General features: G+C 32.7%; 1 long non-coding RNA gene across 1 annotated transcript; it reads right to left on the bottom strand.

Annotated features, from left to right (window-relative positions):
- Positions 1–1,133: 1,133 nt before the first annotated feature.
- LOC130628893 (uncharacterized) lies at positions 1,134–5,140 on the bottom strand. Its single transcript, XR_008981869.1, has 8 exons — positions 5,086–5,140; positions 3,512–3,539; positions 3,319–3,346; positions 3,092–3,163; positions 2,771–2,984; positions 2,528–2,566; positions 2,352–2,389; positions 1,134–2,134 (listed from the first exon to the last, which is right to left on the bottom strand). It is a non-coding gene; the product is annotated as an uncharacterized LOC130628893 (long non-coding RNA).
- Positions 5,141–6,948: the final 1,808 nt, after the last annotated feature.

Here is a 6,948-nt window from a genome sequence, read left to right as displayed (position 1 = left end):
TTGTCTTAGAAGATTATTTTCTTGACATTTTTAAAATCTGATCTTGTTGTTTCCTCAGAAGATTATGTTCTTGAAATTTTTAATCTCTTCTTGTTGTTTCCTCAGAAAATTATTTTCTTGAGATTTCTTGTTGCATTAAACGTATAAAGTTATTTTGAGGACAGGATTTCAAGCATGGAGCACAATACCCAGAAGAATCCTTTTTAGTTAAGGTATTGCAATATTCTTATTTCGTCCCGGTTATAATCGCCAATCTCTTGAACAATTTTTCAGCTTCAACAACGAGTATCTGCATGCGAAAACCAAACTATGTCCTTAAGAAAAGAGAGGAAATGTCTTAGTTTCACAAAAATTTTTTTGGCTGACTTGACGACGCGAAATTACAAATGCCTTACCGTGTAGCTCTTTTATTTTCTCTTTCCTTCAAATTTTTTTCATGACCTTACTTTGGCGCCATACTTGGTAATCAAAACATGTTTTGGTTCTAAATAATAAAAGTCTTTAAGAACTTATTCCACATTCATCAGAATCTTTACAACTAAAGTGACATAAATAGGCCGGAATCCTCTCGGTCCTCTTTCCTAATAAAAGCAAATACAGGGGCGACCTAAGTTTTACATTATTTGTTGGTTGATTAGTAAGAAAAAATCTAGCATACAGTATATGTGTGAACCAAAAAACATCGAATAGAAAGTCACACGTAGCGTTGTATTTCGCAATGCTGAATTATGGACGTTAGTTATTGCCACACTTTAGTATTGGTTGAGATCTGTAGCTTCAATGCAAGCTTAGAACGGTTTATTTTACACATTATTTTAGCAATGCACGAAGTTTACAGAGCAAATTGTTAAAAACAATCACATAGTTAACTCTTTCTGGAACACTCTGAGTAAAGAAATTCACAACTTGCTCGTTAAAAACATCAAGGTTTATTACGAAATAATTAAGCCATTACTTGGGTCAGAAGGTAAGTACTGATGGTCCACTTAATTGGTAAATCGTTCAGTGCCGCACAGTACGGGTATTCACTTACTCAGTAGCCTACGTAAAGAGAACAATATTTTCTATTAAATTAAACTAAGAGATATATCCTAGGTTAAGCTCATTTGATGCATAAACTAACGAGTCGTTTATTAACGAAAGATTCAGTATTGAAACAGGTTCAGGGGGACAGAGGTGCTTAAGTGAAAATTTCAGGGTATTCAAGTATTCAAATTCTGAGAGTTGGTTTTATATATACTGTATTCTGATGGTGGGGTCATTATTTAACAGTTTTTTATTTGTTTTCCTTGGATTCCTGTCTTGAAATACTTTTGTTCAACTGGAAGCCCCTTACCCCGATATTTTCAAAAAAAATTAAACAAAAGTCTCTTTCTTCAATTAGTAAAAAAAATATCAAATTTTAAATATATTTTATAATATATAAATTGCATCCTACTTAAAAAGAGAACAATATATAAATTTTTTGCCAGATTTTGCCGAACCATAGGGTCTGTCTCTCGGACAGGCCCCATGTTACCAAGTCCGTCCCTCAATTGTGCTTTCTACGGTTTCTACGTAAATGGTGTGTATGTTAGGATGGTTTTCTGCTTCCTTCTGTGCATGTCTCACTTACTGATATCATATTGTATGTCAATTTTATTTATATCAAAAGAACGTTCATATGTTGGTTGCGTCTGGGTGTGCTTTTCTGAAAGGAATTGAAAACTTTAAAATGCGACATAACTGGAATTTAAGCTTTTTAAAAAAACTACTTACACCACTCGTTTTTGATTTTAACCCAATTAAATGTATCCTTTTACGTACAAAAAAGCGAAATTGACCTCTAACCTTATACTGTGAAAATTTACAAAGGTTAAAAATTTTATGAGCCTTGGGGTCTTAATTTCTGTCAGTCTAAATGTTCCTAAAAGAGGATTTCCTAAACAAAAACCATAAAAATACAAAAAACAATATGGTGTTATGTACATTGTATTTTTCTTGATATCAATCTATACTGCAGTTGTTCAAGTAGCTGTACAAACTAGATTTGTTGTTCATCTCATACTGCAAAAATAAATATTTCCGTGTTTTGTGCCTGTACGACACCGCTGAATTAGCAGCATCATAAGCGGCAGTACCAGTTGGGTAAGCCCTGGATAAAAAGAAATAAATAAATACAAGAATTAGCAGCGTCCTTTATTTTTGATATCCAGTAATGGTAACTTACAGAAAGTAACAACGTTTTTGATAATTAGAAAAACATTTATTTCAAAATGTAAGTATGACAACGATACGTAAAAGAATATGTAAGGTCAGTGGTTAATGCAAAGGGGGGATAAGGGTAAAACGTAAATATACACGAAACTTACATGTATACTTTGTTCACAGCCTAGCTTTAAGCCATGGTCTAAACAGCAAATAAAATCAGATGTTAAAAAATGTTATTGTAAAATAAAATATAATTCGAAATTAAAATGTATTTTTTTGTAGTAAACTTTTATTAGTAAGATGAATCTAACACTGAATGGCGAGCTTCAATACTTACATGAAAGTTTTGCGTGCCAAGTATCCTTATGCTCATCATCTAAGACAAGGTAAAATATGATATTGATAAAAATAATAACAATATGAAAAAACCGACAATGCGTTATTTAAAGGAACAGTTGACGATAACAAGAAATACAACTTTAAATAAAAAAAAAAAACTATAAAACACACAAATCCTTTTATTAGGAACAGATTACAGAAATATTTACACGAGTGCAAATGGTAATACGTTGTCACTTACATGCGGATCTTGCTTGTGCAGTATTCTTCTTCTAAATAAAATGTTCGTACAAAAAAGAATAAAATCGACAATAAAAAAATAACGATAAAATGAGAAGTATATATATATAAAAAGATTTATCTATTTATTAACAACAGTTCACAAAAATACAGACACGATTGCAAATTGTAATACGTGATCACTTACATGCAGATCTTGCTTGTTCGGTTCTCGTCTGAATGAAATGATGGTAGAAAAAATAATAAAATAGATGGTTACAAAATATCAATAAAAGGAGAAATATATAAAAAAAGAAAGAACATTTTATTAGGAACAGCTTACACAATGTTGATACTGAGTGCAAATGGTAATACGTTGTCGCTTAGATGCAGATCTTGCTTGTTCGGTCTCCTTCTAAATGAAATGATCGTATAAGAGATGAAAAAGTTGATAGTAAAAAATAACAATGAAAAGAGAAGAAGAAAATAAAAAGAATGAAAAATCTATTTATTAGGAACAGTTTCCAAAACGTTGACAGTGAGTCCAAATGGCAATACGTGATCACTTACATGTAGGTCTCGCTTGTTCAGTGTCCTTCTAAATGAAATGCTCCATAAGAGATAATAAAATTGATATTAAAAAAATAACAGTGAAAAGAAATGGATAAAATAAAAAAAATGAGATATAATGAAAAATTTATTAATTTGGAACAGTTTCCAAAACGTTGACAGTGAGTGCAAATGGTAATACGTGATCACTTACATGTAGATCTCGCTTGTTCAGTGCCCTTCTAAATAAAATTATTCTTTAAAATAATAATGAAAAAAAGAGTAAAAAATATAAAATAAAAAGAGAAATATAGGGGGCGAAATCTGCCTAAAATTTAATTACTTTTGTTCCAGCACGAAATTTGGCATTCTGTTTAAAGTCACAGAAAATTTGCTGACGCAAACAAAAAGTTTATTGCCACCATTTTGTTCCTTTTGAAACGTATTATAAGTGTGCCAAGTTTGATACAATTTGAACAATCGTATAACAAGTTATTAAGGGTGTTTCTCTGGAGAGAATTTATGGGAGTATTAATACTAGACCTCCGTATAAACTTTATATCACGTTAATAAACTATTTTGTTAAACGACACAAAAAAACCTCAACTTTAAAGTCTGTAATACCGTAAACTTCCTTAGGCGGTTGATTTACACAAGTTTATAAGCACTTTGCCGGAAGCCTGTAGGTCCAAATAAATGCAAGTAATTTTTCTAATACAGTAGAGTCTCCATAACTCGAACCTCTATTACTCGAACGTCTCCTTAACTCGAACGAATTCGTTGGCACCGTAAAAGTTTCCTAATAAACTCTTATAAAAAAACCTCTACTGCTCGAACCTCCATAACTCGAATGTTCCCTTAAGTCGAACAGTTTATTTTGTCCCTTGAAGGTTTTTGACTCCATAACTCGAATTTTGTGGCATTTTGAAAAAAATTGATAAGTTTTCCTGATCATTTAACTCTTTATCATTTTTTATATTTTAATGTTTACGTGTGTTGTAGGCCTTATATTGTTCGAATGCATGATTCGAATGTTTTGTTGTGTTTCGAACGACAACGCTTTCACAACCAATTTTCAAAAACAGAATTTCATAGCAATCTGACAAGGGCGTCTGTGGCAGGGTCAAAAAGAACTAGAGCCGATAACAAGTCCTGTAAAATAAAATACAATACCCTCAAAGAGCTTGAAAAAGGAACTGCTCCAAAGCATTTTCTCGAAATTTGGGGAAGAAATGTTGGCTTCCCTAAAGGAAACATCAAACGAGATTATGATGATACTTGTAAACAATCAATTATAACTGATTTTTTTCAAAAAATTTGAGCAAAAAGCAACTAAAACGCTCTGTTTTTGTATTTCACCAACACCAGAACCCCCAATAAGTAAGACTACGTACTTAATATACTGTTTTTGTTCATCTGGTAGGCAAATAAGGGAAAAATTTTGAAGAAACTTGAAAACCTCTACTACTCGAACGTCTCCTTAACTCGAACGGTTTCCTTTTCCCCCTGGCCGTTCAAGTTATGGAGACTCTTCTGTACCACATATAACCTACTTAAGGGCACTTTTTTAAAAGAGAGGTTATATAAGAAAAATCTAGTTCCTAAGCAGACTAAATCGAGCGTTCGCGGTAGTCGGTCGTTGTGCTTTCGCTTCTCTGTTCTATTTAATTTTTTGTATGCTACGTTTAGTTAACGGGATACTACAAAAAACATTGATTAAAAAAAATAGAGAATAAGCAGAATGAAAGGAGCCTTCTGCGTCTTTTTCACACGAGAAACAAAATTTACCTTAGTACTCCTTGTTATTCGATTGTAACAGACACGACATATATTTTTCAAAATCAATAATTAATTAAAGAAGTTTTTGAATTTTCCTCCAAGGGAATAATAGGTTTTCTAATTTCTAAGTTAAATTTCTCTCTGAGGAGTAGTTTATTTGTTTCGCTTCGTTTATCTTTATATATCAACTTTAAAGGCTCTACAAAACGATCTGTTAAGTTAAGACTGTGCATGAAAGTGGAGCTAATGGCGGTGGAAAAGTTGACGAGCATTTAGGACAAAAACAAAATGTGAAATCATCTTAAATATCATATTGGAAATACAAATATAAAACTGAAATTTGATATCCATAATTTATTTGATATAGAACTAACCTTGCTGTTACATAAATCTTTTTTATAAAAGAAACTTCAAAATGTCTTGCTTCTATTCTTCTAAATTTCGCATAAAACCTACAAGATTATTGCGCATAAAGCCAGTCCGGCAACAAAAATGACTTTGAAATCTTTAAGGGCCTTTTCATATGATAACCGAGTTTCCCGATAGAGCAGGGTTTTATATTTAAATTTTTCATTTTCTATCCCGGATTTATGTGAAGAAAAATTAGCGGAGAATTGAAAGTGGCGTGGTGAATATGTAAACAAATATGACTTTCATCATATGCTTAAAACAACTGTGTTATCACTATTAATGCAAATCAATGGATATTTTTACAAGGTCCTTCCTGAGCAGCTGCTATGTTTTATCGTACACAAACTTTTTCCTTACTTTGCCACTGTTTAGATGGACAAATATCCATCCCGTTTGACTCGGATCCCGGCCTGAGTTCCCGGCATCTCGGTTAACCGAGTTTTCCGTTGTAACCAGGGCGAGACGAATATGCACCATATAAACACGATTTTAATTTGCAGCGATCTTCCGCGAATATCCGAGATCTTGGTCACGCGGGATGTCTCGATGGATCAAGTTGTCCGGTCACTTATAAAAAGGCCCTTAAATGTATTAATTACTTTCCTAAAGTAATTTCTTGTATTTGAATTTTTAAGAAATCTGTTTGGTACCACTGTTTTTAGTATGTGCAAGAATAGCGAAGATAGAGAGTAACAATAATATCGGAGATCTTACTTTGAAATGCATCACGCTTTGTTCACGGTTTGTTTTGTATTTAGTTGTCAGAGCTGTAAAGTTTCAAAAGTGTATCTTAAGATATATATCAACGGTACAATGTTAAGATCTATTTCATATAACAATTGTAGTATTTCGAAGTCAATATGGGTAGAAATTTACGTAGCTGACACTTCACCCTAGCGGAGATTTTTTTAAGTCCCAATGGATTTCGTTCTCCGGAGGTTTCACATTACATTAATAATACGTATTGAGAAGTACGTATTTCTGCGCATGCGCATAATTTGTGGATATTAAAACATGGATGTAACAGACAACTAATCACATGACTAATGGCAGCTACATCAGTTTGAAAGGAGAGAACTAGAAATTTTTTGATTCCCTAAATCATTAAAATTGTATGCATTACTTTAGGGTGGGATATTTTTAGTGGCCAATGGCATGACGATTTTTCCAGTTTCCGTGCTTCGTCCGTTTCAAAATAATCCTTCAGCTGCCTGTCGTGTTTATGACGGCAGTGTGACCACGCCATTTTATAATACTCCATCGTGTCGTATTTGGTTTATGCGGATGATGTTAGTTCTGTAGAATATATACCTTATTTCGTATAGAAACTGATTTCACGCAGCCTTTTTTTATGTTTGCACGCAGGATTATTACGATGTAATGTGAAGAGAATTTTGCTCCTCACCCGGCGTGACAATTTTGTACAATGATAAAAAGTTTTTAAAAAATTGTTGTAAAATG

This window comes from Hydractinia symbiolongicarpus, chromosome 15 (assembly GCF_029227915.1).
Source record: "Hydractinia symbiolongicarpus strain clone_291-10 chromosome 15, HSymV2.1, whole genome shotgun sequence".
NCBI classification, from domain to species: Eukaryota; Metazoa; Cnidaria; class Hydrozoa; order Anthoathecata; family Hydractiniidae; genus Hydractinia; species Hydractinia symbiolongicarpus.
The sequence above is the reverse complement of the archived record's forward strand: the minus strand, read 5'-3'. Positions and strand labels throughout refer to the sequence as shown.